General features: G+C 28.9%; 1 pseudogene; it reads left to right on the forward strand.

Moving 5' to 3' along the window:
• Nucleotides 1-9,578: 9,578 nt before the first annotated feature.
• On the forward strand, nucleotides 9,579-11,803 carry LOC149518416 (zinc finger BED domain-containing protein RICESLEEPER 2-like; annotated as a pseudogene).
• The last annotated feature ends 472 nt before the right edge of the window (nucleotides 11,804-12,275 follow it).

Here is a 12,275-nt window from a genome sequence, read left to right on the forward strand (position 1 = left end):
AAACTAAAAAGTCTTTGTTATTACTCTTATTGAATGAATGCCATAAAATAATTCCTAACTTGTATAACACACAAAGCATGTTTATAAATACATTGGTATGATAATGATGCAAATATGTCTACAAAATGGAATTTCTTATACACATGACCCAAAATATAAAAAACATATTAACGATGAATGCAAAATGCAATTATTGAATAAAAAAAAGACAATAAAATCCTTACATATCTTAAATCTTTTCTCTTAAATCTTTTCTAACTTAAAGATTTTTTTCTTTTTCACACTTTTGCCTTTTATTTGGCTAAGAAAGAAATTAAGAAAATGCCTTTCTCTTTTCACTTTAAATTTTTTCTTTTGTGGTTTTTACTTTTTATTGGAAAATACAAAAAGAACATTTTTTTTAAGATGTAATTCTCAGACAAACACTAGACAAATCAAATAGTATCTCAAAAGAAAATTTTATTGGAAGAATTTTATTCTTATATATATATATTTATTTAAAAAATTTACATTATTATTACCTTTTAAATACAAGTTGTATAAGAGTATTCCTTATATGTCCTAATTTAGGTAATTTCTATGAAAAAGGTCTATAAGGCCTTACCTTAGGTTGGCTCATTAGGTTCACAATATGCTAGGTTAGGATTTATACATCTAAAGGTTCCCATATTATTCCTTACATTATCATTCATTATAAACTAGTAAGGCACTCTGATCCTTACCTATTACAATTATGAAAGGAAATGGTTCAATCTGAGTGAGAGTGTTTCGTTAGCAAATGCAGAGGTTATCACCTTACGAGAGCATACCTACTTTATTTCTTCCTAAAAAGGATAGAGTCCAGGCCTAGAGCTGATGCCTGCAAGTAAATATTACGAAGTGAGTGAAAATAGTGAATAAGTTTCAATAACACAACAAATGACAAAATTAAAGTATGGATGCTTTATTTTTACAAAAAGATTAAAGTAGAAGGAATTAAAATTAAAAATTAACTAAAAACCATTAAATCCAAAACTTCATATCACACATGATTAATTTTTTGTCTAAATCTAAAAAAAAAAGTGCCTTTAGTGGAGTTACCAAGCTGTCGCAACGTGAGAGTCTGTAAACCCATCCACAGATGTAAAAATTTGTAAATTGAAAAAACCCTAGAGTCGCAACCAATTTTTTTTATTAGGTGTAATTAGCCACCTAAAAAGGTTTTCTTTTTAATAAAACTAAAAAAACATGGTTTAAAGTTTATCAATAAAAAATTTTTGGTTCTTGAAATAGAGCTTGATTTTAGGAGTATGATAATACATGGGGAAATAATAACACCTCCACAACGACCATTTAAAACAGTACCAATTAGTCATGCATTTTATTTTAGTATTGGATAAAAATGATTTTAATTTAAAATTTGATGATAATTCCCTTCACTTTAAAAAGAACCAATTTTATTTGATAAAAATCTTATTTAGAAATGTTACGAAAATATTTAAGTTAAATAATTACCTTAAAATTCTCCAACATCTAAGAAGAATTTAAAGGTAACTCTTTCAGCCTAAAATCCACCACAACATTCCTTTAAAATAAAAATAACATTATTTGTATATGATAATTGTTGGGGATTCTCCAACCTCTAGGCAAAATACAAAAAATTATTTTCCTTGAAATGCTATTTTATTTTTATTTCAAAATCTATATTTTTTAATAATATTTTCCATAAAAAACATTTTATGCAAAAAAAATAATGATGATGCAATTAAATAAGTTGTGATAATCAAAAGACAAAAGCATGGGAAATGAGCAAGCAACAATCTAAAATTAAATATATGCAAAAAGATGTTATGCATGATGATGAGGTGCGATTTTGAAATTTGATCCTTAAATATAAAATGACTACCCAAAGTCTCCAACCTCTAGGTAGAGTTTAGATGCAATTATTTATACTTACGATCTTGTTTTTGTTTCTTTTCTTTTGTTTAATCTTATTATTAATTTTTGTTAAGGAATCATATGAAAAACTTAATAAAATAAAATTTCCTAAGTACTTCATCCTCTATGATGCATTAAGGAAAAAATTATTTCATATGAGATTTTCATACAAATCCTATGAGTTTGGGATGGGTGTTTGGATTGGGATCAAGGTTATGGGATTTCATTGGTTTCAAGGTCTAGACCATTTAAGGTTTCGAGTTGGATTTAGGGTTTAAGAATGGTTTGGGGTTTGGTTTAGGAGTTAGGTTAGGTTTTAAGGTTTACATTAAATTTAGGGTTATAGGCTAGGTTCATGGTTTAGGTTTTAGTTTAGGCTTTAGGGTTTGTTTTAAGGTTTATGGTTTTAAGATTTAGGTTTTTAAGGTTTAAGGTTTAGGATATTAAGATTTAAGATTTTAGGGTTTAGAGTTTAGGATTTCAAAGTTTAGGGTTTTAGAATTTTATGGTTTAAGGCAGACTTTCGAAGCAAGCCAAAAATTCATGGTTTTGAAATTTATTTAGGGTTTTAATGCCTATACAAACAATACATGATTAACGCACATGATATTTAATTAAAATGCAAATGATGCAAGATACTAGCTACCATGCAATTAAATGACTAAGGCAAATTCACAAACACTTGATAAAGTCATGAAATTTTGCATTTTTATTTCAACAAACACCTAAATAACACCAAAAATACTTTCTAGCTTTGAAATTTTCAATCACCTAGTAAACATAACTAATCATTAACACCCAGTTTGAAAACAAAGCATTAGACCATAGGACGAGATGGGAAGCTCTTAACCAAGCATGGAGCCATCTAAGCCAAATGCTTTCACAAGGCTATCTTCATGAATCTTGTATAACTTTCCCACCAAAGAAACCAACCATTCATCAAAACACAAGCACTTAGAAAACCAAGATAGCTATCCACCTTTCATCACAAAAAACATTTGTCAAGCACTTAGTAAGCTTTTTTTTAATTATAAAATTAAAGGAAACTATTTTTATTGTACCAAACATGTAATAAACAACTCATAAAACAAGAAAACACAAAATATTTCACCCCCAAAAACTTAACAAAAACACATAAAGGGAACAATCATAATCACAAATGAATGAAAATAAATTCTTGTCCTTGGCATAATGCCCATAAGCCATGAGTTTCATCACATTCCTAGTTTTGTCCATTTTCAATCTACATCATTTCCATTAAATTGGTGTGATGAAATGGTGAAACAAAGGAGTTTATGAGAGAAGATCAACCATAAAAAGGGTTGTTTCACCTCTAAGAGAATCAAAATAAAAAGGACTACATGTTATGAGAATGCTAAAAGCATGTAAGCATGAATGAGAAAAAGAAAACTAGCTTTCTAGGCTTTTCCAATTTTTTCTAATTTTTCCCTTTTCTTATTTGGTTTCTATGCCATTACCAGTTGCACTATCCTAAATTCCAACGCTAAATGATATATTTAAATACCAAGACTCCTTTTTCTAGCCATTGGATTAATTTCATATAAGAGTTATAGTGATTTTCTCATTTTCCCCCAATCTTGGTACCCAAGAATGCAATCTTGACGCTAGGATTTAAACTTTTTAAGATCAATGACTCTAAAAAAATATAGGACCCATCTTGGCTTTTAGTGTAGTTGTTTTAATGAGAAAATATCATTTTACCCTCATTAGTGTTTATAAACTTTTTCATGATTTTCCTAAAATCTTATGATCCTATTTTTATTTTCATGATTTTAATATACCAAAATTCATAAAATTATATTTAATTATAATCTGGAGCCTTTTGTGAAAAATCGACCTCGAAAAAGTTAAATTATGAAAATACCCCTAAAGGCATTTTAATAATTTCATTCCATTTTAGGTGCAATCAAGATTTGCACTAGATCAAAATTCATGAAATAATATTTAAATATGATTTGAAGCTTTTCGTGAAAAATCGACCTCGAAAAAATCAAATTATAAAAATACCCTTAAAGGGCATTTTAGTAATTTTACTTCTTTGGAGGTGCCATCAAGATTTTTCACGCATCAAAATTCGTGAAATGATATTTAAATATGACATGGAGTTTTTCACGAGAAACTGACTTCGAAAAGGTTAAATTACCAAAACAAAACTTAAAGGGTATTTTAGTAATTTTATTCTTTTTTAGGTGCAATCAAGATTTTTAATACATCAAAATTTATGAAATAATATTTAAGCATGATCTAGAGTTTTTGCAAAAAAACTGACCTAAAAAAACTTAAATAACAAAAATGCCCTTAAAGGGTTTTTTTGTAATTTCACTCATCTTTTAGATCCAACAAGATTTTCAAGTGTCCAAATCATTCTTTTATTAACCTTAAGCCTTATTATTCCTATTTAATCAGGAATTTTGGGGGTTAATTCAAGTTTGATGAAGTTTGACTAAGTTTGACCATAAGGTATTTTTGTCATTTTAGCTCAAAACTCAATTTTAAATTTTAAATATTCATAAATCCAAACAAAAATTATATGAATTGAGTCTTGATTTTGAAAATATCATGATTGACTAAAATGTGCTCTAATGAAATTAGGTGTATGCATCAAAAATATAAATTTTACACACTTTTGTCTTCACGTTATACCCCTCTTTAACTTTTTTTTTTGTCTTTTTTTTTCTTATTTTCCCTTTATTCTTTTTTTTATCTTTTTATTTTTTTCCTTTTTCTTCTCTTTATATTTAATAAATGATATTTTTAAGATTTATAGTGAGACTTATTTGATATTATTAATTAAAAATATTTTTTAATTTTTAAATCTTTTTAAATTAGGTAATTTTGTAAAAAAAAAAATTGAATAAGATGTTCATATGGCATCCAATTTTGGCTTCTATTTTCCTTTTGGTTTTCTTAATGAAAAAAGTTTTTTAACAAAGGAAGCCAAAATAAGTGTTCACATTGGACTTTATTTTGGTTTTTTTTTTTTTTTTTAAGATAGGTAGAAGTCTATCCTAAAACACTTACCTTTTGACCTTTGAGAAAAGAACCCCTTTCCTTTATCTCACATGGGACTCTATATTAGTTCTTTTTCCACTTAAGACTTTTATTTTGGTTCTTCTTTCAAAAGGTTAAACTGTAAAATGTCTATAAAAGATATTAATATTTTAAGCTTAATTGGGATGCCCATGTATTATCTTAATAAACTCTTTTTTTTCTCTTTTTTGTTCTTATATTTTTTATGCCTTTTTAATTAAATTAATTTGTGAAAAAAAAACAATAGAGGTGTCTGCATGACACCTCAATTTGTTATTTTTCTTTTTTCTTTCTTTATTTTTTTGATTAGATAAATTTTGTAACAAAATATGTCAATTGATAAAAATGCCAAAACAATCCATATCGAATGAGTTTCAGTCCATTCCCATCTAATAAATGAATTTTTTTTTTAAATCGAAATCAACTTAGGATGGCTCGAGTTTTCTTAAAAGAAGCAAGATTGGGTAAAAGTTTGTTTAGGAAGCTCTATCTAGACTCCTTTCGGGGTATGATAAAAGTATATATTTTATTATTAATTTAATTTGATATATGTGTGTATTTTGTTAATAAAGTGATTATTTGATATTTTAATTTAAAAATTAATAATTTAATATCATTGAGGATGTTCATATAGCACTTTTATGAGCTTTTTTCTCGCTTTTTTCAAATTCTTTTGTTTTTTTTATTTCTTTAGATAAATTTTTTGAGAAAATGAAATCAATTGAGGTATTCACATGTGATCTATGTTTTTTTTTTTTTTTAACCTCCCACCTGGTTAAATTTTACAAAATAAAAGGTGAATAGGTTTTTTACTTTTATTTTTTGTTTTTCCTTTTTTCTTTCCTTTCTTTTTATTTATTTATTAGATAAATTTTACTAAAAAAATATGTCAATGAAGGTATCCACGTATAACTCCCATTTGTTTTGTTATCTTTTGCCTTTTATTTTTTTATTAGATAAATTATATAATAAAAAACTAGTTAACAAAATTACAAAACAAAAATTTTTGACTTGCAATATTGCACGAGTACTCACCTAGTTATTTTTAAAAAGTAAATGATTAAAATTTTCAATTATTTAAAAATAATGAATTAAAATAAAAAAAATTAAAATTTTGGTACATGTAAATTTTAATTGATTTTAAAGTAAAAAAATGATGTCACCTAAAACAGGGAAAAGAAAGCACACATACAATAACATACAATTTATTACACATTAATTAATCTCGAAAATTAGTTGCAATTGAAGTAATTATAATACTTTATAATTTATTTTTTTATTTTTTTATATATTAACTAACATTGAAAACTGTTAACACGTGTATGATAAGTTAAGGTTCATTTTCCAAAACTAATGCTTCTCTTGCAATTTAAAAACAAACTTCTTTTATAAAATAATGCTTTTAAACCTTTTACTTAAAAAAATGAAAATAAATAATACTGCCAATATATAAAGAAAAAAAAAATTTTTTTTGGTTATCGATTATGATATTATCCTGCCACATAAGCCTAAATCTCTTCGAATCTGTAATGGGGTTCATATGTGGAGCTGTGTGTCTATCGCTTTGTTAGAATGAGGGCAATAATTTCTTTGATCTCTCGAACCCAATGCTAGTCCATTTGTGAGAAAGATTGGGAGGGTAAAGGAAGAACAGTGTTTGGGGAACACAAATTTTAACGAGTAATGCTATATGCATTTAAAAATTAAGAGAAAGTTAATCATTAAGTAGTTAAATTAATCATAAATTTTTCTTAGAAAAAGATATTATCATTTTTTTAATAGTAACAAAAATAGAAAGAATATAATTATAAAAGGTATCATTAATGATTTTTAAAATATAATGAAATATTTAATATGATATTAAAATTTTAAAATTTTTTAATTTGATATTTGAATTAAAAATTTTATATTAATTAAAGTGTACTTATTTTTAAAATGATTAGTTGCAAATAATAATAAGTTGCAAATAAAAAATCTTCTAACTATCATATTAATTAATAAATTTATAATTTAAATATCAAATTAAAAATTTTTTAAATTTAATTATCACATTAAATATTTATTATAATTTATATACTACTCTTGATATTAGCATTTTTAAAATACTATTTCAAATTAAAAAAACCATTAACCTTTAAAACTCATTTGATAAATTATTGCCATAAAAATATTTTTAGATAACGGAAAGAATCCACGTAGCAAGAGTGTATTTTAGCCAAGAAGCCCATCACCATTGATAGGGGTGAGCATATATCGGTTATAACCGATTTAACCGATCGAAATTATGAAATATGGTCATTTCGGTTCGGTTTAATCGGTTTTCGGTTGTAATCGATTTTAAAATCGGTTAAATCAGTTAAATCGGTCGGTTATCGGTTTTTAAAATTGATAACCGAATTAACCGAATTAACCGATCTTATAATAACTAAGGGTAAATATGTAAATTCTCTTTAAAAAAACCTAAATTTAACTTACCTTTTTTATAACTCATCCAGTCCACCCAGCCGTTTCCCTTTTTCTGCTCTTTGCTCTTCCTCTGTTGCAGTGTCTCTGCCCTTTGCAGTTTGCTCTCCTTCAATCTCTTGCATCTTTGCCTCCCTTTTACTCTCTTGCTTGGCTACTTGCCTCATAATCTCTTGCTCCCTTTAATTTGCTACACAAGATCCACAGTTGTAGAGATCAATCTACCCAAGACGCCATCGTAAGTTTTTAAATCTTAATAACCTTTATTTTTTCTTTTAGCATGATGTTTAGAGCTGTATTCTTCCTGTATGTTTTAAGCTAAAGCATAACCCAAACAGCCAAACCTCAGCCCCAAGGTGTGCCCACGATAATGTTTTTTTTGCTGGTATTTTTCAGTAGCTTTTGTTGTTTACTTGTTTAGAGTGATTCGATAGACACTATCTCTAGCCTGAAAGGAATAGGTCTAGGACTTTTAGTGGCTTGTTTACTCCTACAGTTGATTGACTAGGTTTTGGAACAAAAGGATCAAAACTCAAAACCTTCCATGCCCCACGTTGGATTTACAGTATCTATAGCAAGCTGTGAAATACTCTTTTTAGTCGAAGAAAGCACTTTAACTTATAAAAATAAAGGGAGCAAGATTTTTAATAACAGTTTCTGCCAGTTTCGACTTGCTTTGCTAAATTACCAAAAGAAAGCAACAACTATTCGGACTAAAATGATGTGGACAGTGGACTCAAGAAAAAGTAAAAGAAAATGCTATTTTCTAGTATGGAGGCCGACTGGGGAAACCAATTAATGTGTGGTGGAGCGCACCTTTCTCAGATTGATGAATTTTATCTGCTGATTTAGTTAAGTTTATTCCCCAAGTAGAATTCAAGCTCTGTAATTATAAGGATACTGCAAATGCAGCTAAGGCAACAAATGCTACTCAATCAGCTCAAGAGTCTGCTCCGCAAAGACAGCAGCAGACTACTGGTTTCCTACAGCAGATTACTGGTTTCTGGTTTCCTGCAGTAGATTATTGGTTTCCTGCAGCAGACTGCTAGTTTCTGGTTTCCTGCAGCAGATTACTGATTTCCTGCAGCAGACTGCTGGTTTCCTGCAGCAGATTATTGGTTTCCTGCAGCAGACTGCTAGTTTCCTGCAGCAGATTACTGGTTTCCTGAAGCAGACTGCTGGTTTCCTGCATCTGCTGGTTTCCTGCAGCAGATTACTGGTTTCCTGCAACAAACTACTAGTTTCCTGCAGCAGACTACTGGTTTCCTTCAACAGGTTTCTTCTTTATCTGTCATTTCTTTTCATCAATTCTTTTGCTTTTCAATAATAATAATACCTCATTTTAGGGTACATTAAATAGACAATTGATAAAGTTTACGTTATTTTGAGCTTTGGTTAGGAAACTAATGAAATAGGAATTTGTACTGTTGCAGACTGGAGAGCAAATGAAGGGCATGGCTCAGGGTGCTGTGGAAAGTGTGAAGAACACACTTGGAATGAATGAGAAGAAATGAAATCAAAGGATTGATGAGATCATTTGGTTATGAAATGAGATGCAGCTTTAATAAATACAGATTTTGTTGCTTTCTTTTGGTAATTTAGGGATGACTGATGGTATGGCAACATGGTAATGATGTGGACTAAGACGATTCAAGAATGGTCCCACAACTCACAAGCGAAAGACAGAAATAGTTTAAATGATTTACACCTTGAAGTAGAGTGTGTAAATACTGGATGTATACATAGAGAAATAAATTTAAAACACAACTATTTGGGAATAAAGAATTTAAAGAAATCTATTGTCAGAGATCTAGCACTTTTAAGTTTAAACTTTCTTACTAGATCTAGCAACTAATTAATCTAAATTATGCTAGATACTTAAATTAAAAGTTAAAATAAATTAGCCTAAACTATGCTAGACACTTACATTGTTTGTTGATAAAATAAGCAACTAATATATAGTTTGATTAACAAACTATTTCATTATTTGAATATCCAATGTGTTCAATAATTGTGTGAATATTACTTTATTATTTTTTCATTATTTGAATATAATTTTATTTTTATTTATTATTTTAATATAATTTAATTATTTATTTTTTATTGTTTGGATATAATTTGATCACTTGCTTTTTTTTTTTTTGAAGATGTCAAATGAAGTGAATGATATGATTTTGGATTCTACAACTAATCAAACACAATTGGCCTCTCAACTTCCTGCATATGATGAGGTAACAAAAAGTGCAACTGCAAATTCCAAAGTGATGAGACGAGCATCTAAGCCATGGTCAGAGGTATGGGACCACTTTACTAAATTTGTTAATGAGGAAGGTAATCGTAAAGCTAGGTGTAATTATTGTGACAGAGAATTTTTTGCTGATCCTAAAAAGAATGGAACCACTGCTTTAAAGAATCACATGAATTCTTGTAAAAAGGTTCCTCGTGTTAGTGGGGATGATGGTTCTCAAACAGAATTGGTGTTGCCGTCAGGAGGAGTAGAATCTTTAGGCACTTGGAAATTTAATCAAGATGCTGTTAGAAAAGCTGTAGCTAAAATGATCATTCTGAATGAGTTGCCATTTAGATTTGTGGAGTCGGAAGGATTTAGGCATTGCATGTCAGTTGCATGTCCTAGATTTCGTGTACCATCACGATGGACAGTTGCTAAGGATTGCTATCAGCTTTATATTGATGAAAAGACTCATTTGAAGCAATTTATGAAATCATCTTTTACAAGAGTATCTCTTACCACTGATACATGGACCTCATTACAAAGGGTCAATTATATGTGTCTTACGGCTCACTTCATAGACAAAGATTGGAAACTAAACAAAAAGATATTAAATTTTTGTCCCATTTCTAGTCACAAAGGTGAAGCTATTGGTAAGGCGGTTGAAAAATGTTTGCGTGATTGGGGGATTGATAAGATTTTTACTGTTACAGTTGATAATGCTAGTTCTAATGATGTTGCAATTGCATATTTGAGGAAAAAATTTAACAATGCTGGAACTAGTATTTTGGGAGGCAAATATCTTCATTTGAGATGCATTGCACATATTGTTAATCTTATTGTTTGTGATGGATTGAAAGAAATGAATGAAACAATTGCTCGTGTTAGAGGGGCAATAAGATATGTGAGACAATCACCTTCCAGGTTAGCTAAGTTTAAAGAGTGTATTGTGAATGAACATATTCAAAGTAAAAGTTTATTGTGTTTGGATGTTAGCACTAGATGGAATTCTACTTATTTGATGTTGGATGCAGCTCAAAAGTTTGAAAGGGCATTTGATGATTTGATGATGTTGATCCTTATTATAGAAGTGAGCTTTTGATGGGAGATGGGGTACCCGATCAAAATGATTGGGCAATTGTTAAGAAGTTTTGCCTTTTCTTGCAACAATTTTATGATCTCACCGTGAAAGTTTCAGGTACTTCTTACGTCACATCTAATACTTTTCTTGATGATATATGTGATGTTTATTCCACTTTGCAAGAATGGCAATTAAATCCTGATGTTGAGTTGAATGTAATGGCAAAGAGAATGAAGGATAAATATGATAAGTATTGGGGAAATATAGAGAAGATGAATATGTTGGTTTATATTGCTTCTCTTCTTGATCCTTCAAAAAAGTTTCCTTTTGTTGAATATTGCTTCATGAAAATGTATTCTTCTGATGAAGCTTCATTGATGATTAAAAAAGTACAACAAGCAATAGAGGACTTATTTAATGAATACAAAAGAATGTTAGAACCTCAGTCTGAGCAAGTTGGTGAAAGTAGTCAAGTGAGCCAAATGTCATAGCCCACCGATGATGAAAGTGGAAATGGAACAACAAAAAAAAAGGAAAGCTTTAAGTCCAAGTACAAGATGTATAGGATTGAACATGGCAAAGATGAACATAAATCAGAATTGGCTAAATATTTGAGTGAGGAGCCTGATGATGATGATAGTGATGACTTTGATGTTTTAATTTGGTGGAAACTTAATAGCCATAGGTTTCCTATCCTTTCCCATTTAGCTCGTGATGTGTTAGCAATTCCTATATCCACAGTTGCTTCCGAATCTGCTTTTAGCACTGGTGGTCGTGTGCTTGATGCATATAGGAGCTCTTTAACTCCTAAAATTATGCAAGCCCTTATTTGTGCTCAAGATTGGTTACGTAGATATTCTAATCTTGATTCATTTCAACCTGAAGATGATTTGATACAGCTTGACAAAATGGATTTAGGTAATATTTTATTTATACTATCATTTATTTTTTAAGGATTATTATTTTTTATTTTTTTATTTGTTTAAAGCTTACTTTTGTTATTTTTTGTTTATATATTTTTAGATTTGTCAAAAATTGCCTTAGATCCAGTAATTGATTAAAACAAATGTGCATGGACCTTTTGAGGTAATTTCATTATTAATTTCTATGAATATTTACATTTAAAAAATATTTATTGTATTCATTGACAACTAATTAAGGTTTTAATCTCTTTAACATTTTAGGAAAAAATGAAGGATGTGCACCAAAGTTATGGGGTTCATGTATGAAGAATGCTGTTAGAACTTGGAATGTCCTTTAATTAGCTTGTTTTATGTTTTTTTATGAACTTTTATATCCATTTGTCAACTCGGAGTGTTCTTGTCTTGTTTTATATTTTGTATGAGTTGTTAACTCAATTTGTAAACTTAAAATGTCTTTTATGTTTTGCACCAAAGTTATGAGTTGCATATTTTCTTGATTTGCTTTTTTAAGTTGGCTTGTTGATCATTGAAAACTTGTTTATGTGTTGAAATGACAATTATTATGTATTGATGGCTTTGTTGGTTATTTGATATATGTTAAAGTAATACT

Source organism: Durio zibethinus, chromosome 6, assembly GCF_047325235.1.
Source record: "Durio zibethinus cultivar Kanyao isolate XHJ-2024 chromosome 6, ASM4732523v1, whole genome shotgun sequence".
NCBI lineage: Eukaryota > Viridiplantae > Streptophyta > Magnoliopsida > Malvales > Malvaceae > Durio > Durio zibethinus.